Source organism: Pinus tabuliformis, chromosome 8 (genome assembly GCF_031772625.1).
Source record: "Pinus tabuliformis cultivar Carrire ecotype Pingquan chromosome 8, CPIR1, whole genome shotgun sequence".
Taxonomy (NCBI): Eukaryota; Viridiplantae; Streptophyta; class Pinopsida; order Pinales; family Pinaceae; genus Pinus; species Pinus tabuliformis.
The window spans coordinates 1391791733-1391818507 of NC_142294.1; the positions used below are offsets into that span (position 1 = coordinate 1391791733).

The 26775-nt window shown below is 37.5% G+C and overlaps 1 pseudogene; it reads left to right on the forward strand.

Annotated features, from left to right (window-relative positions):
• The first annotated feature begins 3655 nt into the window (after positions 1 to 3655).
• LOC149240754 (large ribosomal subunit protein eL8y-like) lies at positions 3656 to 26520 on the forward strand (annotated as a pseudogene).
• Positions 26521 to 26775: the final 255 nt, after the last annotated feature.

The following is a 26775-nucleotide window of genomic DNA, read 5'->3' on the forward strand; positions in this document are numbered from 1 at the left end:
CACATATCGGGATAGGTTTTATTCAAATGATGTTTATGAGAAATAGAAGATGAATTTGACAAAAGTGAGATTTTTTTGTCCATCATTGACCCAAGAAGAAAAACCTCTTTTAGTTTTTACACAGGTTTCATGGTTTGGGAGAAATGTCGAAAACATCATTTGCCTTAGGAGGGTTGCTGCACCTCTGAAGTGACCTTGGTAAAATCAATTTTTTTCCTAGATTTAATGACCAAATGAATTTCTTGATGAGTCAAATGATATGTAGACACAAATAGATTTCCAATGAGCTATCATGAACTTAATTTGGATTTGAGGAAGACCTTAAAAAGTTGACTGCAACAACACTCTGCATTTAGGCAGCCTTATTCTTCACATTTTGACCAGTCTTGGGAGATTGGAATTTTGACAAGGAACATAAACTCCAAATTGAAAAATTCAGGATGTTATAGAAATTAGACTCGCTAAGATTTCCAATGAGCTATCCCATGCTCAATTTGGACACCGGGAAGGCCTCCAAAAGTGGTCTGCAAAATGGCACTACGCATCTAGGAGGCACTGCGTACCTGGCAGGGTTTTCCAGTGTAAAATTGCACAGGCACCGCGCATCTGGGAGGTGCTGTGCACCTGTGTGAGGTGCTGAACATCTGCCCAGCTAAGCTGTAGATCACTCAAAATTCTCTACACTTGCTGAATTTACCTCAAAGTCATCAAATCACTTTCTTGCAAGTAAGTACAATCATCATATCATATGATCTAGGGTTTTGATTGCTAAGCTTGGTATTTAGCATTTTTTAAAAATTAAAACCCTAGCTTCTAGGGTGAAACCCTAGTTTTCATCATCTCTCCATTGTTTTATTTACCCTATCCTTTTCATTATTTCCTAAACTAAACCCCATTCCCATTTATATATTTCCTAAATCCCACTCCCCTCCTACATTTTCAACATTCCCACTTACACTCTCCCCAAACCCTACAAACCCTATTCACATCACCAAAACCTACCCATTCTCCATAAAACCCTGCTCATCCCTAAAAATCTCTTCATACTCATCTTCATTCCATTCCTCCACCCTGTTTCACTATATTATTCACTAATATAACCATAAGGGTTCATGGCCACAAAAAGCAATGGAAAGAGGCAGTGAGTATGAGTTTGAAGAAGACACTGTTAGTGACAGTTCCAGGGAGAGAAACATACAACAAAGGAAGCCTCATAAAGGAGGAATGATTATCAAAGAGGAGCCCACTAGGTTGAGGGAGTTGCAAGCCTGATTTCTTGCTTTAAACACCAGACATGTTTTGATTTTTGTGAGATGATAGAAAGAGTCAAATTTCATCATGAGTTGGCTAGGCTATTTGTGACACATTTGCAAAATAATGAAGTAACCCTTGCCAGAATAACATTCACCATATCACCAACTATCATCTTAGAGGCTACAAGTATTCCAGATGTGGGTGAAAATTGGAACAAAGGTCAGGATATTAATGAGGAGTACAATGAGCCTTACATCAGGGCTAGATACAAAGACAAAATGAAGAGCGTATTCCCCTTCAAGTTTTTGGAAGACAGTTTGCTCCATTGATGAAAATCATTATCAAGTACTTCACTTGTGAAGTTAGGTTCTCCTGGTTGTATGCCTACCACATTAGACTTCTCATGCATTTCACTAGAGTAAAGATGATGAATATCCCTTACTTCATGTTCAAAAACATTGAAAAGATGGCACATATTGTAAAGAGGAAGGCCTTAAAGAGAAAAAAGGAGCAAGGTAAGTTGAAAATCTTGGCTGAAGCCTCACTAGCCCATCAAAGCAACTAATAGTAGCATCCCATGCCAAATCTGGGCAAGTTTTGATGATTTTTTGTCTTTTTAAACTTTTGAAATTGTGAAAACAGGAAATTGGCGTAGATGGCGCTGCTCTTTTCCCTAGAGTACTTTTTGGAGGAAAGGCTTATATATTTAGATTCAACATGATGAGAGCATAAAACCCAGAAAATCTCAGCAATTTTGGAGCAAAACTAGGTCACCAAAAGGTCAAAAAACTACCAAGAAATGACCTCTCTGCCTCTTTTTGGATACACAGACGCAGCCTTGGGATATTTCACTTTTGAGGGGGAAAATGACCTCCAAATGCAAAAATGCAAGATGTTCCAGACACTAGACACGAAGACCTTTCCAATGAGCTATCTTGGGCTCAATTTGGCTAAGGGGAAGGCCTCCAAAAGTGGTTGTGAAGCGGCGCCGCGCATTGAGCCAGTTTGCCAGAAAATCCAGTTTTCACCTATTTTCACTGCAAGTTGATTTTTTTTCTCTTCATGGATGATTTTGATGATGTAATTAATGACTTGGAATGTAAATGTAATAGTAAAATGATCTTAGAGGGTAGATTCATTAGTTAGAGGTGGTTTTGAGGCTAATGAATTAGTTTCCTTACTTATAGAGGCAAGTTGTTTGACTGCCTATATTCCAGTTCTTAGTTGGGAAATGGTTGAAACTCCCCCTCTTCTCATGGATTCGACCCCTGATGGTCAGGATGAGTAGTTTATATGTCTATATTATGTGTTTTCTTGGTTATTTGGTGAGGTTGGACTCTCTTGGATGCTCTGAGCTACATTGTACACCTTTATCAACAGTTTGGCAAGGAAATAAACCAGGATTTGCAGCTATTTTTATGGGATACTTGTGGTATGGTGTTTTTGCATAGTTCCTTCTTCTGTTATCATTTTTTCTCATGTTTTATGTATGCCACAATCTAATTCATTGCTTCTAGCTGAATGATATCAAGATAGATAGGTAGAATTCATTGTTTATAATGCTTTGCCTTGGGAAACCATTCAGTTTTTGATGTTTTCTACTGTTTGAGAAGGATACATGATCTTTGTATGCCCTTCTCAGCTATTCACCAGTCTTAGACCTGTCATCTCACTCAAATTCAAGTGCCAAAGCACCTAGCTACCTCGCCCCATATAACACCCCACATCCTGACTTGATTTCCCGAACCCAAAAATGCCTGGCTCCATTTGATCCAGCAATAAAACCAAAAAAATCAATAAAAAACTCTAGAGCTACTATACCTAGCCTAAAATCTATATCTGATCTAGTCATCTTGACTGACATTCACAAGGAGAGAGCCCTCTCCTGACTTCGTATGGCTAGCTACCAGGTTAAGCGTGGTTTTTGGTTACCCTAGAATTGCTTCAATTCAGCCTGAGGTCAATCTAGTCTCTAACACTACCTCTACAATGAATGCAAACTCTCTGCCACACTTTTCTCCTTGACTCTTCTACTTGTTCTTGAAATGTTGAACTCACAATTAGCATAGTCATCATTTTATGGATTCTCCAGAAAGCCTGCTACTATGATGATTTTCTACAAAGCATTCCAACAACCATGGGATTCCTATGAAACAACATAGTAGTCATCATTTTATGGCTTTTCCAATAAGCCTGCTATTGTGATGATGATCTACATAAAGCCTGAAACTATCTTTAGAGTCCTCCTGAGCCATTCAACATCTATGACAAGCATTCGTGCCAGTCTGTTTGACATCAATGCCAACATAAAGGCCAATACTAACACAACCACCACCAATTTTCCAATAATCTTCCCCTTTGGAATTGATGGAAACACCATAAGCTCCCCATTAGGATAGGCATGGTCTCCTCCGATGCCCTAGTAATATTACTCCCCTTTGACATCAATGGCAAGGTATACTTCTTGATTAGTCCCCCTGAACCATTGCATCCTACTCTTCCATGACTGGATTGTTGTCACACATTATTGGATTGACATTAGTTAGCTCTACCTAAATATATTTAAAAATTTTCTTCATCCATAGAATATTCATACAATAGGTAGCAGTAGAAATATACTCTGCTTTAATAGTTGACGAAGAAATTGAGGCCTGTTTCTTACTGGCCCACGACACCAAGCATTTTACCAGGAAGAAAGTTGCACCAGAGGTACTCTTCTTGTCATCAAGGCTTCCAACCCAATCTACATCATTGTAGGCCTTCAACTTGAATTATTCTCTCTTAGCATACCATAGTCCATACTCTATTGTTCCTTGAAGATATTTGAAAATCCTTTTGACAACAACAACATGACTCTCATGCAGGAAAGCCTGAAATCTAGCCACAAGCCCCACTTCTTGCATGATGTATGGCCTTGAAGCTGTAAGATAAAATAAGCTTCCTATCATTGATATGTATTCATTCTTATTCACCAACGGTGTTCCATATTCTTTCCACAACTTTCAACCTATAGTCATCGATGTGCTTACTGGTTTGCAATCTTCCAACCCAAATTTCTTTAGAGTTTCCTTGAGATATTTGGATTGGGATATAAACACTCCTTGTGGAGACTGAGAAATTTTCAAACCCAGGAAGAAGGAAAGCTCTCTGATCATGGACATTTTAAATTTTGTTTTCATACATTTTGCAAATTGATGCCCCAATTGTTCCATATCATTGCCAAATATTATATCATCCACATACACAACTACTATCAGTATATGGTCGCCTTCAGACTTTACATATAAGTTACTGTCAACTGCATATTTATTAAACCCTTGTTGCTGAAGGTATTTATCTAGCCTTTTGTACCAAGCTCTGGGAGCTTGTTTTAGTCCATACAAGGCCTTCTTTAGTTTGCATACAAACCCTTCATCTAAGGTGAGTATAAATCCTTCTGGCTTCTCAATGTAAACTTCTTCTTCCAAATCTCCATTGAGAAATGCAGACTTCACATCCATATGATATACCTTGATATTCTTATGGATGGAAAGAGCAATAAAGATCTTGATAACTTCCAGTCATGCTACTGGTGCAAAGGTTTCTTTGAAATCTACCCCTTCTATTTGGGCATACCCTTTGCAGACCAATCGAGCTTTGTTCCTAATTACTTGACCCTATTCATTTAGTTTGTTTTTGAAAACCCATTTGGTTCCAATAAATTTTCTCTCTACAGGCCTTGGAACAAGCTCCCAAGTGTCATTATTTTCAATATGATCAAGTTCTTCATTCATAAATTTCACCCATAACTTGTCTTCATTTGCTTGACAGAGATTCTTGGGTTATATCTGCGATAACAGAGCCAGATTCACATAACTTTTATTGCAACAAGTTTCCTCCTGGTTTGGACACCATTTCTTTGATCTCCGAGGATCTGACTCTCAGGATGTTCCTTTTGTACATACTTGGATGGCATCTTTGGCCTTGAAGTTGTGACTGCTTCCTCACCTTCATTGCCTGAATCTATTTCCTTGAGATCCGCGGACCTCATATCTGAATTTTCTTCATCATCTAAGTTCATATTTCATTTAGAGGACTCAGGTTGTGAACCTACTTCATCTACTATCATGTCAATGAAATCCTCAATCTTCTTTGTCCACTTGTTGTAACACTTATATCATTTGCTTCGAGTAGAGTACCCGAGCAATATCCCTTCGTCAATGTGTGAATCAAACTTTCCAGGATTCTTATCATTCTTTTTTATGAAGAACTTGCTTCCAAACACCTTGAGATGTTTAATTGATGCAGGTCTTCCCTTCCATAACTCATAGGGAGTTTTATTACTATTAGGCTTGAGTTGAGTTCTGTTTGATAGATACACTAATGTTTATGTTGCTTCTTCCTAGAAGATGTGAGACACACCTTCTTCATCCAACATTTCTCTGGCCATTTCTTGGATTGTTCTATTCTTTCTCTCTACTACTCCATTTTTTTGTGGAGTTCTAGCCATTGAGTACTGCCTCCTGATGTTGTGCTCTTCACATAATTCCTCAAATTCTCTTGAGGTGTACTCTCCTCCTCTGTCTGATCTTAAGAATTTTATCTTTAAGTCTTTCTCATTTTCTACTTGATATTTAAACTTCTTGAAATGCTTGAATGCTTCTGATTTTTCTTTTAAGAGAAAAATCCAAGTGGCCCTAGTGAAATCATCAATGAGAAACATGAAATACCTCTCTCCTTTTGAGGTTTTTTCTCTAGTTGGGCCACAAATGTCTGTGTGAATGAGCTCCAGAGGTCTGGATGAGGAGAACTCTTTTGACTTGAAATGAGTCCTAGTCTGTTTGCCAAATTGACATGACTTGCAGATTGAGTTATCAGGCCTTGACAGTCTTGGTAATCCTCTCACGACTCTCATCTTTCTAAATTTTATCAAAATATCAAAATTCATATGCCCAAGCCTCTTGTGCCACAACCGTGCTTCACTTTTTTTTCTTAAATAGCAGTTAACCTTGGAATCGTCAAACACATATACATTATTGTGGGTTCTAATTTATTTTCCCACCAGTTTTCCATTCTTCATGTTGTGAATCTCACAATATTTAGATCGAAAGGTCACATCATAGCCATTATCACACATTTGGCTAACACTAATCAGATTGTGCTTGATATGTTCTACATACAACACATTTTGTGCTTCTATTTTTTTATCAAAACTGACTACGCCTTTACCCTTGATTCTTGCTAGAGCATTGTTTCCAAAGGTGACATTGTTTCCTCTATCCTTTTCCTTTAGCAACAGAAATTTGCTTTTGTGCCAAGTCATATGTTTGGAACAACTACTATCCACATACCATTTGTTTTATTGATTATGAGCTGATGAGGTGAGTCCACACTGCATGCTCCTTTTATTCTTTTGTTTCCAACTCTCCTTATCCTGTTGGATAGATGACTATCTAACATTTTGGAACTTAGAATGGTATTCAAACCTACTTCTACACACTTGCCTTGTGCCAAAGCTTATTACATTTGAAGCATTCTACTTCACTTAACAAAGGAGAGAAGACATTTCGATCTATGAGACAAGACATTTGAGATCTATAACTATGATATTTTTTATATCTAGGATTTTCATTTATTTCAACTTTGATCCTTCTACAATCAAAAAAATTTATGACCAAAGTTATGACATTTATAATGATAACCATAAAATAAATAGGCATGCATGTTGTTGGAAGTCTTATGGGATTGTGTATGGAATTACCTTGGTTGTCTTGCTGACTGATTCGTCTTCCATTGATGGTCTCCTCTTTTCCCTGCTACTCTTTTATCTTCATTGATTCTTCCTTGAAGGTTATTCTCATAGCTCTATGGTTCTTCGAATCTTGTGGCCCTGAGGTTGGTATTTTCATAGAGGATTCCTGTGTCTATGAGTATCCCAAAACTATTTTTATTCCTGAGGGCCTTTGGCTATTTAGAATCTGATCTAGTTTCCTTTTTCCTTCTACAATTTTTTCATTTAACCCCTTCTTGGTCTTTGTTCCCTCAAGATCAATTCTTAGAGAAACAACCTCAACTTCAAGACTCTAACAATTCTCTTCCCATTCCTGGATCAAATCTTGAAGAACCTCTTCCTTCCATTTAGCTTCTTCTAGTTTAACTTTCAAAGACATGATATCATCTTTGCATGTCTGTGAGATTGTTTCCCTTTTTAACTTGAGAAACTCCTATTTTAAATGCTTGTTCTCCTCTTCTAATCTCTCATAGGTTTTTTTTCCTTCTAGTAGAAGGACTAAACTATCTTTTCTCTTGATAGCTTCCTCAAGCTTTTCTTTTTGATAGGAAAAATCCTCATTGTCAGAGTTATACATACCTTCCTCTACACGTTGTAACTGTTCCTTCAACTTCTTGTTCTTCTTTCTCACTTTCTTTAGCTCATCAAGGGCACTGATGAGTTCCCCTTCAAGGTCCATTATTCCTTCTTCTTCTTCTTCCTCTTCAGAGTCCATAATACCTTGTTTCTTGGAGTCTGTTTCAAAATCCATAAGTAAATACTTATCTGAGTCATTCTCCAACAAGTTTTCACTATTTGACTCTGATGTTGAGCTATCCTCTTTGGAGTAGAACCCCTTTTTCTTATAGGGCTTTTTCTTTTGATGTTTTTGAAACTTTCTTCCAAATTTCTAGTCCTCTTCCTTTTTAGCCTTTTCTTTATAAGGGAATTTGGACGAGAAATGTCCAACTCTTCCATAGTCAAAAAACTTAAAGGGAAGCTTCCCTTTATATTTTCCTGAGCCACACTTCATTTTTCTAGCTAGTTGAGCCAGCTCCTAATCAGATTCACAGTTGGAGCAGTCTTGATGATCTTTATGCTCCTTTTCCTTTTTGGATACTTTGAATGTTGCCTCCTTATGTTCAAAATTTTCTATTCCTACTCTCATCTCATAGGCTGTGAGAGTACCATGCAACTGGTCCATCTTGAGATCCTTTAAATTAGCCATTTCTTCAATAGTTGAGACTTTGGGATTAAATATCATGGGCATAGATCTTAATATTTTCTAAACAATCATCTCTTCCTTGACCTCTTCACCAAGTCCTCTAATTATATTAGTTACTTCATCAAATCTGAGGAAGTATTCTGCTATGTTTTCATTTTCACTCATTCTCAATATCTCAAACCTCATTCTGAATGTTTGAAGTTTCGCCTACTTGACGTTTTTTCCTCCTTCATGATTCTGATCGAGATTTACCCATACTTCCTTGGCAGACTTACAATGCATAAATTTTACAAGTATTGATTGGATAATACCAAAGAGAATGGCATACTTGGCTTTAGCATTGTTTCCATATAATTTTTTACCATGTGCATTAGTGGGACGAATATAAAGGACATTGTAGTCTACTAGCACTGAAGTGCAAACGTCTACTCCCAAGGACATAAGATATGCTTCCATTCTTACTTTCCAAAAGGCATAGTTTGTCCCATCAAAGACTGGTACTCCACTTGAGTAAACCTATTGAATCTCTTGCCTAGATATAATTCCTTATATATCTACCTTCTAGTGATTAGACTATTGCTGAAGGAACCTCGCTTCGATACCAATTGTTGAAATAAGGAATTGCTTGGGGGGGAGGTGAACTAGTAATTATGAGATTCTTTTTCTTTTCCTATTATTCTTACAGTCCATTCTTATATTATTTTACTTGTGAGAGCATTTATTCACAAAAGAAATGAACAAAAATTTCAAACATACATGTTCATATAGTAATCACATGAACAACACACACATTTGACACATTTTTTTCACGTGGAAACCCAGAGGGAAAAAACCACCAAATTTGTTGTTTGTTTATGATGTAAATTAAGCACCTACTTAATTACATATGTTTGTTTGTGAGAACCCACTCATTGGAGGCACCGACCCCCTTTGGTTAGGAAGCACCAACTTTCCAAGAGGCATCAACCTCGTCTGAGTGCAGGAACCAACCTGCTGTAGCCATTATTCTACTATTTCATACAATTTTCAAATTGAAAACAGAGGCATACAAATTACGTAAAATACCAAAATGGTTGGTTGCATATTTAACTTCTACACTCTATCTTCTATGTTCTCATGCAATTTTTCTTTACATGTTACTCACAGCAACATCTCCTCAACACTCTGCCTCCTTTCTCAAGGGCTCTCTTCTCCCTGCTCTTTAGCACTACCCTCACTGTTCTCCACACAACACACCTTATGCACTTTCTACTAAATCACTAAGTGTGCTCCTCAGTGCTTAGACCTCTTTGTCTCTACACAGACCACTCACACCACAACACTTACACAATCTTCCCAACTCAAACTTCACTCAATTTTAAACGATGGTTTTGTTTCTAAGAGGCACTCTCCATAAGGCTATCTTTGTTGTCTGTACTCTAACTGCTCAAATGTACTTCGACATGGCTCACTCTATCGCTGTTGCATCTCCTGGTAGTTTCTTGTCACAGTATTGAATCAAAGATGGGCCATGGAGCTTCTTACTGAACAACTGCGTAAATATCCATGATGAGAAATTAATTCTCAAATGACTTGCACACTCCTCCAAGAGTCCTTTTCTTATTTATTTCTCAACAAAGCTTGATAGTCCTTAGGGATGGCTACTCTGAGTTCATTTATTTCTTCAAGCCTGCACGTGAGGAAACTAATTTCTTTCTTCAATCCACATAATCATCTTTGTAAAATGATGTCCTCAATTCCTTGTTACAAAGTCTTCAGTAGTTTTATCTCATTTCAATGATTAACTCCCCTGATCCTGCATTCAATTCTACAACTTTCGACCCATGCATCCTTTAACTTGTTGTACTGCTTCATCGAAACATGTCATATCATAACTTACACCGATGAATTGTTACGATACTACACCTCTCCGATATCCTTGGCCCTCTTTGCCTTTAGCTCCTTTAGAAACCATTTTCTCATAGGACTGAACCTGTGACTGATGGCTTAGTAATATATCAGAGCCCCCCAATATTGTAACTTACACTGTTGAAATCTTACAATATTTTTTTGTTCGATATCCTTGGCTCATTTTGCAATTATTTGGCTTTGTGTTTCCTTCTCAAGGGACCGAGAGTTATGACCAATGGCTTAGTGATTAGGTTTTAAGGCCTTCTGGATCCTACCAAGGGCCAATATTCCTTTATTAACTGCTTTGCACCCTTGGTTCTCTGAACTCTCATGACCAAGTGCCAACACAACAACATAACCCCCTCTCATTGTAACTTTTCCAAAAACCACTTGTAGAGGAGTTACAAGGTTCTCATCCTTCAATATGTTGACCTTCGAGATGATGTAATTACTCCAAGTGGTGAATTCTTAGTGGTGACATGTGTCACCTAGACTTGGCCAACTAGGCCACCCAATAATCTTGAATCTTCCTACCATGTATCCTGTCGTACTGCCACATCCTATTGAAGTCAACTACCAATGTAGCCTCTCGGAGCCAATTTCATGTTGCCATGTGTCCTACCAGAGGAGAGAGGAGTCTCTATTAACCTTAGGTTTTGCAATAGAAAATTTGTTAACTCTTTCCAATCATCCCTCAAATTTTTAATCATATTAGCAACAATGGATATCGTAACTTTGTAAAATACATATGTTAATAAGTTCCGATATTCTAATAGGCCTTGACCTCCAATATTCTGATGAACTTCGATGTTACGATATGCTCAGAGCTTTGATATAGCCTGCTCCGAGGTTCCGATGTGTCTTCTACTCTGACCTCTGATATTGCACCCTGATTTGATATCCGATATGTTGGTCATCGGGGTTCTGATATCATGTCCCGATGGGTTCTGATCTCCGATATCGGCAACCCATAGCTTTCAATCTTGGAGTTCATTTTTAGACTTTTGCATATTGTTGGAAAGCTCTTCCAAAGCAATTTCCAATGGAGAAGGTTTGATGTAGGCTTTGAGCCAAAATTTTACCTCTGAGATGGCTGCAAACTCTCTGCCACACTTTGCTTCTTGACTCTTCTTCTTTAGCTTGGAATGTTGAACTCCCAACCACCATAGTCATCATTTTATGGCTTCTTTAGTAAGCCTGCTACTATGATGATTTTTAAACAAAGCATTCCAACAACCATGGGATTCCTCCGGAACAACACATTAGTCATAATTTTATGGCTTTTCCAGTAAGCCTGCTACTGTGATGATTCTCTACATAAAGCCTGCAACTACCATTGGAGTCCTCCTGAGCCATGCATCAGTTGCGACAAGCATTCATACTAGTTTGGTTGACATCAATGCCAGCATAAACTCCAATACTAATGTAACCACCACCAATTGGCCAACACTTATGACTATGTTAATGTGGCCCATTAGTAGGGTTGAACAGAGTTTGACTCAAGAGCAAGCTTTCAAGATACTTTCATACTCATAATAACACAAAAAAAAATTAAAACACCTAGGAATATATCATTTTGGTTAATATTTATTATGTAGAGTATTGTTAGAAAATTATATATTACGGAGCAATGGAACACATATAATATTGCAGAAATATAAACACAGAAAACGCACAAAACAAGAGAGACACAGATATACGTGGTTCACCCAGTTTGGGCTACGTCCACCCCAAACAGCCAGTCCTTCCTTTCTATTATCCAGCAAAATGAAGAGACACAACCTACAGCAAATCCGATGTAATATCCTCTATTTTCTCTCACAGTCTCACCTCTCTGTTTCTCGCTCACAGAATACACATCTATTTCACAGCCTCAAATACAATACCCTCATACAAAGAGAGGGGTTGCCTTCTAGGGCAAAAAACCCTAAACTAAACACAAGTTCTACCGTCAGATCATCCGCCTAATGAACGGCCCAGATTGACTAGAAATTACTATACTTTTACAAGGCAATTTTACATTTGTTTTTAGCTTCGGGGGCGCTGCCCCCGAACCCCCGCCGGGGGACCGCTGGCCCCGGACCCCCCAGCCGGGGGGGATCGGTCCCCCCGGACCCCCGCAGGGGGGACAAGTCCCCCCCGCGTGGAGGGGTGTACAAACTTCCTGGGGTATACATCCGGCTAAAACAAAGACCTCTGAACAATCATGCTCCACACACAACAAGTATCTCAGTCAATTATATATTATGTTGAATTAATTGATTAACATATGAATTTGGTTTTATTGATGATTACCATGTAATTTTCTTTTGACCAATGTTTGATAAATATGAGAAATAATTGTTGTTTATGTTTTTTAACGTTGTGCTCAAATATAGATATGTGAAGCAACATTATATTTTTCCAAGACCACCTTGAAGTATAATTTTTCTGCTTTTAAATATTTTTGGTATTTTAGTTCCAAATGAAGTCTTGTTTTTCCTTCTTATTATGAAATGATCTCTAAAGGATCAATGTATATTGTTAGAGTAGTTAGTGTAGTTGTATCTTTTATTTTCTGTTGTTTAAGGTTGATTTTTTGACATTGTATATTGGTTGAGTCTTTTGGCTTATACTCTTTTTGTTTTAATATAGTTTCCAACCTTTTCAAGATGCTTCAAAAATGTAGGCCAGAACATAAAGTTGCAAAGAAGGAAAGGCTTCTGAAAAAATCTTAGGCTGAGGCAGAAGGGAAGTTGAAGTGAAGAAGCCTATTGTTGTGAAATATGGAATTAATCATGTAACCTACCTTATTGAGCAGGTGTTGCAATTGTAATTGTTCATGTTTCTCCAATATGCATTTTAACATAGCTCTTCCTTTTTGGGGTATTGTTATGTATTCCTCCAAAAAATTAATTATTCTTCTCAGTCATGATAAGGAGTATTTGTATGCATGCATAGTAAAGCTCAATTGGTAGTCATTTCACATGATGTTGATCCAGTTGAGTTGGTAGTGTGGCTTCCTGCACTTTGTAGAAAAATACACATCCCATATGCAATTTTAGGGGGAAACACGTCTTGGAGCAGTATACATATTTATAATATTTGAAATTTTTGTTTTAGCATCACAGAGTTCACAGAAGATTAAATTTTAGAAATTACTTGTAGATTCAAACTGCTAATTGTAATATGCTAAAACAATAGACTTGAATATACTCTACTCATCAGCGGAAACAATTAAACGATCATGAAATCACAAAGCATACAAGAGAAAGAATTCAATCAACACATTACACAATGATTTCTTGGGGATAGCCACAACTAAAAACCCCTGCTATATGTATCTTGCACTAGTAAAAAAATATGAGAATATTACAATTATTTTCTCAAGCTTGAGAAACATCTACACTATCTCTATTTGTCTCACAGCTTCCTAGACAAGCCCAGGCCAATACTTAACCAATTTTCTGCTTTCCCAAGTCAATATTTCCTTGTGTTGTTTACTTGGGAATTAGCCCCCTATTAATTAGGTAAATTCTTCAATATGAATTACACAATCCTCATAAGCCTTCCTCTGACTGCATGCACCACCTGTACAATTCAAATGATTATACAACTGATAGTACATTGTCCCTAAACTCCAATCTCAACTGGGAAACTCTTATATCTAACATGCATGATTTATATATGAGTGAATCATCATTTTATTGGTTGGTCACTACATGAAGCACCACAGTACACTACCAGAAACACCACACTACTAGACCTCCCACTAGTTTCTCCAACAGTTGGAACTAGTTTAACTGACTTTAACTCAGTGAAACTAAATTAATTAATTACAACTGAAAATAAACTCAACCACGGCTCCTATAATTTAGGAGACACTCTACATGACTCAAGTTAGACCCTCAACTTGAATTAATAGATCAAACTAAGTCAAATTAACTTAGTTAACTAATACAAGTTGTCATGAGATGTGGAATTATAGTTTTATTCCCAATTTAATTCAAGGAAAAAATTAAATTAGATTTTTCTTGTTGCATTTTCGACACTCCCTCTCACCAAGAAAGGGATTATCTGCTACCCCGATCCTCCCTCTATGAAACTCGAATTTTCATCTTGATGATGCCTTTGTCAAAATATTTTCATATTGTTCCTATGTAGGAATGTACTCTAGCAATGTGATTCTCCTCTGCACATAATCTCGTAGATGGTGATACTGGATGTCGATATTCTTGGACCGATGATGAAAAAATAGATTCTTAGAGAGTTTGATACAACTTTGATTGTCATAATAAATCACTGTAGGATCCGTCTGTAGAAAAAATGACTCAACAAATATCTTCCTTATTCAGATAGCCTCACATGTTGCTTGACTAGCAACCGTGTACTCTGCTTTTGTCGAACTGAGTGCACTTGATCTATGCTTCCTACTGTACCAAGAAATTGTTGCTAACCCAATATTGAATATTCCCCCTGATGTTCTCTTCCTGTCAGATGGACTCCCTTCCCAATATGCATCTGTGAAGCCTTGAAGCTTTACTCCCTTTATCCGTTTGTACCAAAGACCAAACTAGGTGGTGCCTCTGAGGTATCTCAACACATGTTTATCTGTCTTCCAAAAGAGTTTGGTTGGCTTAACCATTGCTTGACTAAGTTGGTTAATTGAAAAACATATGTCCTATCGTGTGTTCACCAAACAGATAAGTGAACCCACAAGCTGCCTATAAATAGTTTCCTCCACTACTTCACCTGAAGTATCATATTTCTTCCTCCAATTTCCTATTAGAGGAGTCTCCATGGGTTTTTTTCTCTCCATGTGGAACTTCTGCAGTATCTCGTTGGAATACTTGCCCTGAGAGACAAGCAGTGCCTCATCTCCTTTCCATACTTCCATACCAAGGAAATAATGCATAAGCCCTAGGTCCTTCATCTCTAATTCTCTTACAAGATCCTCTTTGCATGATTTTACTAGCTTCTCATCACCTGTTAGAATTAAATCATCGACATATAATACTATAATGAACAATTTACCTTCATCTTCAATATGGTAAAGTTTTGCATCTGCTTCACTTTTGGTGAAGCCCAACCTAGTGAAATAGTCATCAATCCTAGTGTACCAAGCACAGGGTGCTTGTTTCAATCCATACAATCCTCACTTAAGTCTGCACACATGCGACGCTCTGTTGAAGGTCTAAAATCCTTCTGGTTGCTCAATGTACACCTCTTCCTCAATCACACCATTGAATAATGTTGTCTTCACATCCATCTAATGTATCTTCCATCCCATCTGTGCTGAAATTGCTAGAGTAGATATAATTGAAGATTATCTTGATACTAGAGCAAAGGTCTCCTCATAATCAATTCCTTCTACCCGAGAGAACCCTCTGGCCACAAATTTTGCCTTGTGTTTCTCCACACTCCCATATGCTGCTTGCTTTACCTTGTAAATCCATCTAGAACTCACCACTCACTTGTCTGCTAGTCTTGTGACCAGTTCCCAAACATTGTTTCTGATAATGGAGTCATACTCCTTAATCATGGCATCAACGCATATGGGTTTCGGCGCCGCTTCCTCGAATGAGGATGGCTCAATCTCTACACTCTAGCTCATCAAAGTCATGTAGCCAGTGTACCAATGTGGTGACCTCCTATTCCTGTGTTATTATGTGGGTGCTCCCACATTCTCTCTAACATCATTCATCAATCTACCAGCCTCTCTGTTGCACTTCCTTCCATCTCTAGAAGTCTCTGCAAGAGTGGGTGCTTCCACACTCTTCTCCTCTGCATGTGGCTACTCCACATCATCTTGAGGTTCTTCTTTTGGAGCTAAAATATCCTCTTCTCCATGCAACTGAAGCTCCCTCTCAAGGGAACATCTCATGGCCTTCTCTTCATCTAACTTCACATCTATACGAACCACTGTCATCCTGTGAGATGGTAGGTACGCGTGATAGATGAGAGGTGTATCAGTGTATCCCAAAAATATGCCCAACTTAGTTGTTGGTTCTATCTTTTTCCTTACATCCTCGGTAAAAAGACAGTAGACTAATGAACCAAAGATCCTAAAGTGTGCCACATCTGGTTTCTTTTTTGAAAAAGCTTCTTCTAGTGTACTGATCGTGAGAATCTAAGGAGGACTCCTATTCTGCACATATACACGTGTTGCATGCTTCAACCCACAAGTACAAAAGTAGGCCTTGATCATGTAACATTGCTCGCGCAACTCCCATAATACTTTTGTTCTTCCTTTCAGCCACCCCATTATGTTGTGGGTTATGGGGTGCTATTAACTCTTGTCGAATTCCTTCTGATTCACAAAAGTTCTTGAATTCATTCGACAAATATTCTACATCGTCATTGCACATGAGAGCTTTAAATTTCTTGCCAATATCTTTCTCAACAAGTGCTTTAAATTAAAAAAAATTAGTGAACGTCTGATCTTTCTTTTGCATGAAGAAAATCCAGCACTTATGAGAAAAGTCATCTACAAATATTGCATAATACCTGTGCTTGGTCGTGGAGGCTATCGAGAACGGTCCACACACATCTGAGTGAACTCTTTCAAGGATCACTTGCGCTCGACTATCCTTATCATGAAAGTAACTTTGGTGTACTTCCCTAATGTACACCCTTTTCATGCGTCTCTCTTATCTAGTGTACCCTTGGGAAGTCCTATAGAAACTTATTGCATGATCTTCAAAGCTTCATGGTGCAAGTGACCCAATCTTCTATGCCACAATTCATCAATGTCTCGGCTTTGCACCTTCTCTTATTTTGTGCTCAAAGAAGCACAATGTTCTACATCCAATTCATAGAGTTTCTTCACCCAAACCTTGATCCACTTCACTTGTCATGAGGCTATGTGACGAAGGAAATCCTTTCCTTTGCTAAATATCACATCATAGCCATAGTCCTCCAACATGGCAACTGAAACCAAATTCTTCTTTAGACCCAGAACATACATGAAATCTTTTAATGTGAGAGGAGAACCATGCTCCCTCTGAAAGGTAACAATACCGATGTCGGTCGTGTTATACCTCCCATCACCTCCCATTTCAATGTGCATATGGAGGTCCTTCTCCTCCAAGTCACTAGATAATTGTTTGTCACTGATCATATGGAATGAGGCTCCACTATCCAGATACCACACACTACCCATCATCGATGTCACCATGCAAGTGATGAGGGTCAAATCCAGCTTGAATTGTGAAGCAAGAGCTTCACCTTTCACTCCTCCTAAGGGATTCTTTCTAACCTTCTTGTGTGGACACTTCGTGGCATAGTCTCCTAGCTCATGACAATGAAAATATTTAATCTTCGACAAGTCCTTCTTCTTTCCACCCTGACCAGAATCTTATTTCAAATGGGATGACTTCCCTTTCCCTTTCTTTGCCTTTCCAAATAAGCTACAATTCTCCTCATCAGCATGCTTGGATGAGGATCCATCTCTGGTGTTTTGCCAAATCTCTTCTTGCACCAAGTCAGACCATAAATTCTCCCACTCTAGTAGCTTCTCCCTCCCATTTACTAATTTTTTGTAGCTGTGCCAGCTCTTGGTAAGGCCTAAAAGTGTTAGGCTGACCAAATCATCTTCAGCAACTATAACAACAACACTTCCAAGCTCATCCCAACATTGGATGAACTTGCTCAAGTACTTTTGTATTGTGTCACCCTTCTCCATATTGTTTTTTCTTAGCTTGTCCTTCAGTGCCAGCATCCTGTGGTCATTGTTCTTTTGAAATATAATTTTGTTAAGCTGAGCTTTAGATCGAAAAAATTGCCATTTTTGAATCTAATGGTGTGAAAGACACTCAAATCCGAGCTCATATGCAGAAGTAAGAGAAAGTAAAAGTTCAAGTTTGACTTGTCTACATGGCAAGATTGGATGTCATGGCAAATCCCTTCAGCGAATGAAGAGGTGCCAAGTGGCGGTCCGCCATTGGCCACTGCATATCACAAATTGCAAGTCACAAGTGGGAATGTGTTTAAAATTGGCCCCAGAATAGCTAGGGTTGCGATGCAATAAGGCAATCACATATCGCAATCGCAATCAGCAAAGGGAAGGCATTTCAGTAATCGGCCCCCGACAGGTTCAGGTTGCGATGTGATATCGCAGATTGAAATCGAACACAAGTCCCACATATGTATCACTGTTGACAAGACTCCACCAATTGCGATGAGCGATGGGATCCCATATGTGGTAATTTATGCATTCCTATTAATAATCTCGTTAGGTCCATCGATATTGCAATCGCACAATCGCCGCTTTGTTCACAAAACCATCCGCCGGGTATGCCGATTGTGATTTGCGATACGGGCGATAGGTTATGTCCCATCGCGCGACGAAATATTCACCCTGTTAGCGGACTTTAGGGCTAATTTGTAGGATTGTGTCGGATGTGGTGCAAATTGTGGAACAAATTGTGGGAGAGCTAGGAGAGGTCATAACTTCTTCAGTTCTTATCCAAATGAGGTGAAAAAAGAGTCTATTCTAGAAGTTTTAGCTATTTTGAACTCATTGAGACAGGTTTCAGAGGAATTTTGAGCATTGTAAACACACTTTTGTTGTAATTTTGAGCATAATAGAGAGGCCCAAGCATTGGAAGCTAGACCAAGGAGACGTATCCCAAGAGGGGTGAACTCCTCATCAAATCTCTGTGTTGTGTGTTGTATTTTGATGTTATTTTGCTAATGCTCAACATATGTTTTTATGTTAAATTGTTTATAACATTTACATAAGAAACTCTCATGGGAATAAGTTAATTAAGCAAAAATTAATCCTTAAGAACTTGATAAGCAAATGATAAGCATCTTGGATTTTATTCTAAATGGGGAATTATTACATCATTACTAATCTGCGCCATTTTAGATCAATTTGGTATCAGAGCATTGGATTTTTCTTACTAGATTTTCTTGTGCAAAGAAGGAATATTGCTTGCTATTTTTGTGTCATGCTAACAAGGTTAAAACTCAAAAGAGGTGAAGGAAAGCTGGTTGAAAGCCCGGTAGTTGGCTTAAGTGAAAGAAGAGTAAGGTTGCCAAAGTCTTGTACACTAATACATCCTCAAGTTGTAGTTGAGACTCCAGAGATCATGTATCATGAAGGAGAACCTACAAACATGATATAAGACGAAAAGACGTTCAAAAAGGCTTTCTTTCATATGATATAGATGGTGAAGGTCCTCTATGAAGAGAGGAATAGTAGGTTGCAAGGCAAAAGTTCGGAACCTCCCGAAGGAGAAGGCTCTTCAGGAGGAGGTAATGGAAACACAGGTAATGGGAATGGAGAAAAACTTCCACCCTCTCCACCATCTTCTTCATATTCTTCTTCACAAGTATCTTCACACTCTTCCACTAATACAACCCTTACTCATACTCATCATCATTCTTCAAAAGGAACTAGTAAATCACCTTTTCTAAAACTTGATGTTAAATTCGAGTTGCCCATGTATAATGGTTTAGTGAATGCAAAGAAGCTTGATAATTGTATTCGTAAGTTGGAGATCTATTTTAGAATTCAAAACCTTCAAGAGGATGATATCAAAATTCAGTTGGCTTCATTGAGAATGGAGGGGAAACACTCATTTGGTGGGAAGAAAGGACTCAAGATGAGATTTAAAAACACGGTAATACCTCTATTACTTGGTATGATTTCATTGCTGCTATAAAAAGACAATTCTACCCTTTAGCTCATATGAAAAAATCTGTCATGAATTAGCAAAATTTCAGATAGTTAAAAGGTCAAAATGTGCACGAGTATACTCAGGATTTTAGGAGAAGAGCTCTTATGCTAGGAGTAGACTTGCAGTCACAAGATACTTTGATGAAATACATCAGAGGTTTACATAGCTATCTTTGACACACCATTCTTATGTTTAATACCACGAATATTGATGAGGTCTGTGTTCAAGATACACACCTCGAAGGAAGAGGGAAAAATGTACAAGAAGAGGTAAGAAGAAGCCATTCCAGAGTGGTGAAAAAGGAATGAAATATAAAGGAAAGCAGAAGAAAAACTCTTATGTTAAGAAATAAGGGGAGAAACCTGTGTGCAAGAATTGTTCCAAAGAGGGCCATGATGAAGCACATTGTTGGAAGCTTCATCTTGAATTAAGATTGAAGAAATCTAACAATAAAGGGAAACATAAGACAAATGTTGTTGTACAACAAGACTTGGGTTCCGAATCAGGTGATGAAACAAAGGTTGTAGCCACAGTGACTAAAGGAAAAGCCATGGAAAAAACAAGCAAAGAGGAAGTCATGGCAAGCACCAATGCACCAAATAACTCCAAAAATGCTTCAAATGAAGAAAAAAAATTGAGTAATAGTTATTTCCAAACACACCAAGATTGATACGTTGTTTGATAGTGGATCTTGAGAAAATTTAATTTCTATAGACTTGGTAAAGAAGTTGAATCTAGAAACCATGCCTCATCATAAACCATATCCGTTGGGTTAGATAACCAAGGATGCAAATCTTCGGGTCACAAAGAAATGTGTTTTCAGGTTTTCTATTACTGCCAATTTCGTTGATGAAGTCGATTAGATGTAGTGCCACTGGATATTTTTGGAATTGTGTTGGGAAGCTTTTATCTATATGACCGGAAAGACATTTTCCATATATTTGAGAAAAAATATCATTTTTTCAAAGATGGAGTGGATAATATTGTGAGAGCCCATAGCATAAAGCTTAATATGTCTTTAGCAAGCGCGGGGAAAATAAAATGACTGGTCAATTCCAGCAAGAATCCCGTGCTCCATATGATCAAGCAGAAGAATGACACAGAGCGTGAATCCTTTGTAGGCTGTGACTTGGAGCTTAAAGTTGAATTGGTTGATGTGGTCAATCAATATGGAGATTTTTTTCAAGAACCAAAGGGATTTCCATCAAAAAGGGAAATTCAGCACAAAATTTAGCTACAACAAGACTGCCCACTCCCAAATATCGGTATGTATCGAATGTCAATTCTGGAAAGTTTAGAAATTAAGAAACAAGTCTAGGAATTATTAGATAAAGGTGTAATTTGTCCCTTTACTTCGCCATGTGGTTCACCAATTGTATTGGTACCCACGAAAGATGGAACCTGGTACATGTGTGTAGATTATCGAGCTTTGAATAAAGTTACCATAAAGAATCAATACCCACTACCCAGAATAGATAATTTGCTAGATCAATTGAAGAATGCAAAATATTTCACTAAATTAGCTTTGAGAAGTGGATATCATCAAGTTAGAATAGCTGAGGAGGATATTTGGAAGATTGCTTTTAAAACTAAACAAGGATTGTTTGAGTGGCTGGTCATGCCTTTCAGTCTTTGTAATGCTCCAGCTACATTCATGAGAGTTATGAATGATGCGTTAATATCCTTTCTTGATGAGTTTGTAATTGTCTATTTAGTTGATATTTTGATATTCAACAAATCACAAGAAGAGCATGTCAAGCTTATGAGGAAAGTGTTGGATGTCTTGGAAAAAGAACAGTTATTTCCTAAGATGTCTATATGTGAATTTGGGAAAACTTCCTTAGTGTATTTAGGCCACATAATTGGAGTAGGTGAGCTGAAGATTGACCCCTCTAAAGTTTCGGTCATTTTGAATTGGCAAATACCCAAATCAGTCACAGAAGTAAGGAGTTTTCTTGGAGCAACACAATACTAGAGGAAGTTCATTGCCAATTTCTCTTCCATAGCAGCTCCACTACATGCTTTGACCAACGTGAAGGTTGTCTTCCAGTGGGGAGGAAAACAACAAAAAGCATTTGATGCTTTAAAAAAAAAGATCATTTCAGCCCCAATTTTAGCATTGCCAGATTTGAAACAAACATTTGAAATACAAACAGATGCAAGTGACTATGCCATGGGTGAAATTATTTTACAACATGGTAAGCCCATTTCATTTCATTATGATATTTTTAATGGTGTTGTTATTAACTATCCTACATATGATAAATAGCTTTACACATTGGTGCAAAGTGTAAAGAAATGGAAGCTTTACTTAATGGGAAAAGAAACCATTATTCACACCGATCATCAAACTTTGCAATATCTGCAATCTCAAACGAAATTGCAACAATCAAGGCACTTTCATTGGATGGGATTCTTATAGAAATTCCACTTGGTAATCATGTACAAGTAAGGTATTTATAACAAAGTTGCTGATATGCTTTATAGACCGGTTGTTAATGTATCCATTTTACTCAAGAATCATTTTGTTTTGCCTGAAAGTTATGTTGAACAATACGCACATGATGCTGACTTTCAAGAGGTATATTCAAACTTGAGTCAAGGCCACCAAGTTGAGGAATTAGACTACCATGTAAATGATATTTTGTTGTCATTTGGGAAAACTTTGTGTTCCACAGGGAGAGAGAGTAAATGTCACAAGGGAAGCTCACACTTCTCTTATTGCTGGACATTTCAGTGTAAGTAAGACAATGGAAAATCTTTAGAGGTATTTTTACTGGCCTCGCATGCTTGAAAGTGTGTCACATTTTATGAGAGGTTTTTCATTTTGTGTAGTCAGTAAGCCTAGTAATAGGAAACTAAGATTTTACACACCACTTCTAGTGCCTTCACGTCCATGGGAGAGTGTTTCTTTGGATTTTGTAGGAGGTCTTCCTTTATCAAGGAAAGGTCATGATTATTTGTACGTAGTTGTGGATAGGTTTAGAAATATGTGCATATTAATGCCTTGTAAAAAAAAAAATTACAGCTGAACAAACAACTCAACTTTTCTTTCAAAATGTATGGGTTCATTTTGGATTACCTATTTCTATTTTAAGTGATTGTGATTCCCGATTTGTTGGGAATTTTTGTTCAAATTTATGGAACTTAGTGGACACCAAGTTGAAGAAAAGTACATCCTTCCATCCACAAACAGATGGTCAAATTGAAGTGGTTAAGAGGACAATTATTCATTTTGTAAGAGGATATTGCAACAAACATCATAAGTTATGGGAGGAACATTTGCATTATATTCAACATGCTTACAACCAAGAAAAACACTCTTCTACTCTAAATTTACCGTTTGAGGCATGTCTTGGTTATTTTCCTAAATCGCCTTTGGATTTCATCTTTGAGAAATATGTAGCTGTGGATGGACATAGCGACATAGAAATAGCAAAGATATTTATTGTAAAAATTCAGTTGATTCACCGAATAGTTCAAGAACAACTAGAAAAGAGTCAAGGCAAGTATAAGGCAAGGCATGATAAGCATCATGTGGATCATCAATTTCAAGTAGGTGATGAAGTTTGGCTTTACATTAGCAAGGAAAGGCTTCAAGGTGAAGGTGAAAAGCTGAAACAAATCTGTTATGGTCCATTTAAAATTATGGAAAGGATTGGTAATAATGCTTTCAAGGTTGATTTGACTTCATATATGCAAATTTATTCCTTTGTTAATGTTGAAAATTTGAGATTGTATGAGCCTCCTTTGATTTTAGATCAAGGAGAAAGTGTACAAATTTCATCAATTGAAGATTTTTCTCCAGAATTTATTGATGAGCTTCAGTAAGACACCATACTTGACAGAAGAACGAAGTCATCAAAGAGGGGAAATTTTGATTATCTTCGAGTAGGTCTCAAAGGTACAAATCCATCGAAGGCCAGATGGATTGAAGAGGGGAAGGTGAGGGAAATGTACCCTCACTTGTTAATCAATTAAAAGTGATATTTTGGGGTCCAAAAGACTTCTAGTGGGGAGGAGCGATCAGGTGCTCAAAGTTATGCTCAAAAATCAATGTGTCATAATTGTGTTAAGATTAGCTTCAGATCAAAGAGTTCATAATTTTGAATCCAATGGTGTGAAGACACTCAAATCTGAGCTCGTATGCACAAGTTAGAGCAAGTCAAAGTTCAAGTTTGACTTGTCTACATGGCAGGATTGGATGACATGGCAAAGCCATTTAATGAATGAGGAGGTGCCAAGTGGCAGTCCACCATTGTCCCCCACATATCGAAAATCGCAAGTTGTAGGTGGGAAGGTGTTTAAAATAGATCCCATAACAGTTAGGGTTGCGATGCGATAAGGCAATCGCATATCACAATCACAAACAGTGAAGGGAAGGCATTTCAGTAATCAGCCCCTAGTAGGTTCGGGTTGCGATATGATATCGCAGATCACAATTGCACACAAGTCCTGCATATTTCGACTATCAACAAGACTCCTCCGATTGCAATGAGCAATGGGATCCTGGATGTGATAAGTTATGCATTCTGGTTAATAATCTCATCAGGTTCACCGATATCGCAATCGCACAATCGTCACTTTGTTCACAAGACCATCCATCGAGAATTTATGCCGATTACGATTTGTGATATGGATGATAGGTTGTGGCCTGCTGCGCGGTGAAATACTCACCCAGGAGCGGATTTTGGGGCTAATTTGTAGGATCATGTCGGATGTGGAGCAAGTTGTGGAACAAATTGTGGGATAACTGGGAGAGGTCATAACTTCTTTAGTTCTTATCCAAATTAGGTGATAAAAGAGTCTATTCTAGCAGTTTTGGCTATTCTGAACTCATTGATACAAGTTTTAGAGGAATTTTGAGCATAATAGAGAGCCCCAAGCATTAGAAGCTGGACTAAGGAGACGTAGCCCAAGAGGGGTGAAATCCTCATCAAATCTCTGTGTTGTGTGTTGTATTTTAATGTTCTTTTGTTGTTATCTTATTGTTGTTCAGCATATGTTTTATGTTAAATTGTTTATAACATTTACATAAGAAAATCTCATGGGAATCAGTTATTTAAGATAAAATGGTTAATCCTTAAGCACTTCATAAGAAAATGATAAGCATCTTGGGTTTTATTCTGAATGGGGAATTAGCACAACATTACTAATCTGCTCCATTTCATATCAATGAATTCCTTAAGCCTGTCATCTTCCAACAATGCCTCCATCCCTTCCTTCCAAGAAATATAGTTCTAACTACCTTTAAGGGCATATTCAAGTCTCAATCCATAGAATAACATCCTACTGGCTCTGAATTATGATACTACAAATTTGATTTCACCTGCAAAAGACAAACTAGTATTCTCCTCTTCTAGAGTGATTTCTTCTCTTATACCATGTAGAAATTCCTTGTAGATTCAAACTGCTAATTTTAATATGCTAAAACAATAGATTTGAATCTACTCTACTCATCAATGGAAACAATTAAACGATTGTGAAATCATGAAACATACAAGAGAAAGAATTCAATCAACACATTACACAATGATTTCCTAGGGAACACCATAGCTAAAAACCACTGCTCTATGTATATTTCATTAGTCAAAAATATGAGAAGATTACAATTCTTTGCTCAAGACCAAGCAACCTTTGCACTATCTCTATCTGTCTCACAACTTCCTTGACAAGCCTAGGCCAATAGTTAACCAATTTTTTTCTTGTCTAAGTCCCTATTTCCTTGCATTGTTTCTTTTGGAATTATCTCCATATTAATTAGGGAAATTCCTGAATATGAATTATGCAATCCTCATAGGTCTTCCTCTAAGTGCATGCACAACCTATACAATTCAGATGATTACAGAACTGATAGTACATTGTCCCTGAACTCCAATCTCAACTGGGTAACTCTCAAATCTGACATCCAGGAGTTATTTATGAGTGAATCATCAGTTTACTGGTTGACCACTGCATGCCACACCATGCTACACTGCAGGAAACAACACACTACTAGACCTTCAAGTAGTTCCTCCAACAGTTGGAACTAGTTTAACTGACTTTAACTCAGTTAAATTGAATTTATTAATTACAACTCAAAATAAACTCAATTGAGGCTCCTATATTGTAGGAGACACTCTACATGACTCAAGTTAGACCCTCAACTCGAATTAACTGATCCAACTAAGTCAAATTAACTTAGTTAACTAATACAAGTTGTCATGCGACGTGGAATTACAATTTTATTCCCAATTTAATTCAAGGACACAATTAAATTATGATTTTCTCGTTGCATTTTCAACATAAATTATAAGTAATATGTGAGTAATTTTCATGGGAAACTGATACTCCTTTTGAACTAAGTAATTTTTTATTGTAAGTAATATGTGATTAGTTTTCATGGGACACTAATATGTAGAACTTCTGCACTAAGCAATTTTTTGTTGCAAATTGGGCACAAAAACCAACAACAACTTTGTTCTTGACTTCTGTGAAGAATGAGGACAAGATGGTTTTGGAAATATTGTTGAGGAAATAAAGGTGTGCATAAGTTGTTATAAGTCACTATGTTTCACTCATCAAACAATGCCACATAAAATCAAAATTACACTGTTTACTTAATAAATTAACTCTTCTTGTAGGCTAACTTCAATGACAAGTTTTATGAGTATTGACTATAATGGGGAGGTGGCATTATGGGAATCAAATCTCAGGCAACAACAAATGCCAAGGAAGCAGCACAGAGGCTCACTTAAGAATAACTCCTTGGAATATTTTTCCATGTTGAAATTTTTATTAGATAGTATTTTGTAGTTTGTTGTAATTTGATTTATAGGTATAGTAACATATCAAAGTTTGTACTAGGAATTCTCAATAGCCAGTTTTAGCTTTAGGCTTAGAAAACATGTCAATTTTGCAACTGGATAAATTGTCGAGTAAACAATATTTCATACACATTCATTGGCCTTATGCATTCTCTACAAATTTTTTTATGTTGTGATGATGATATA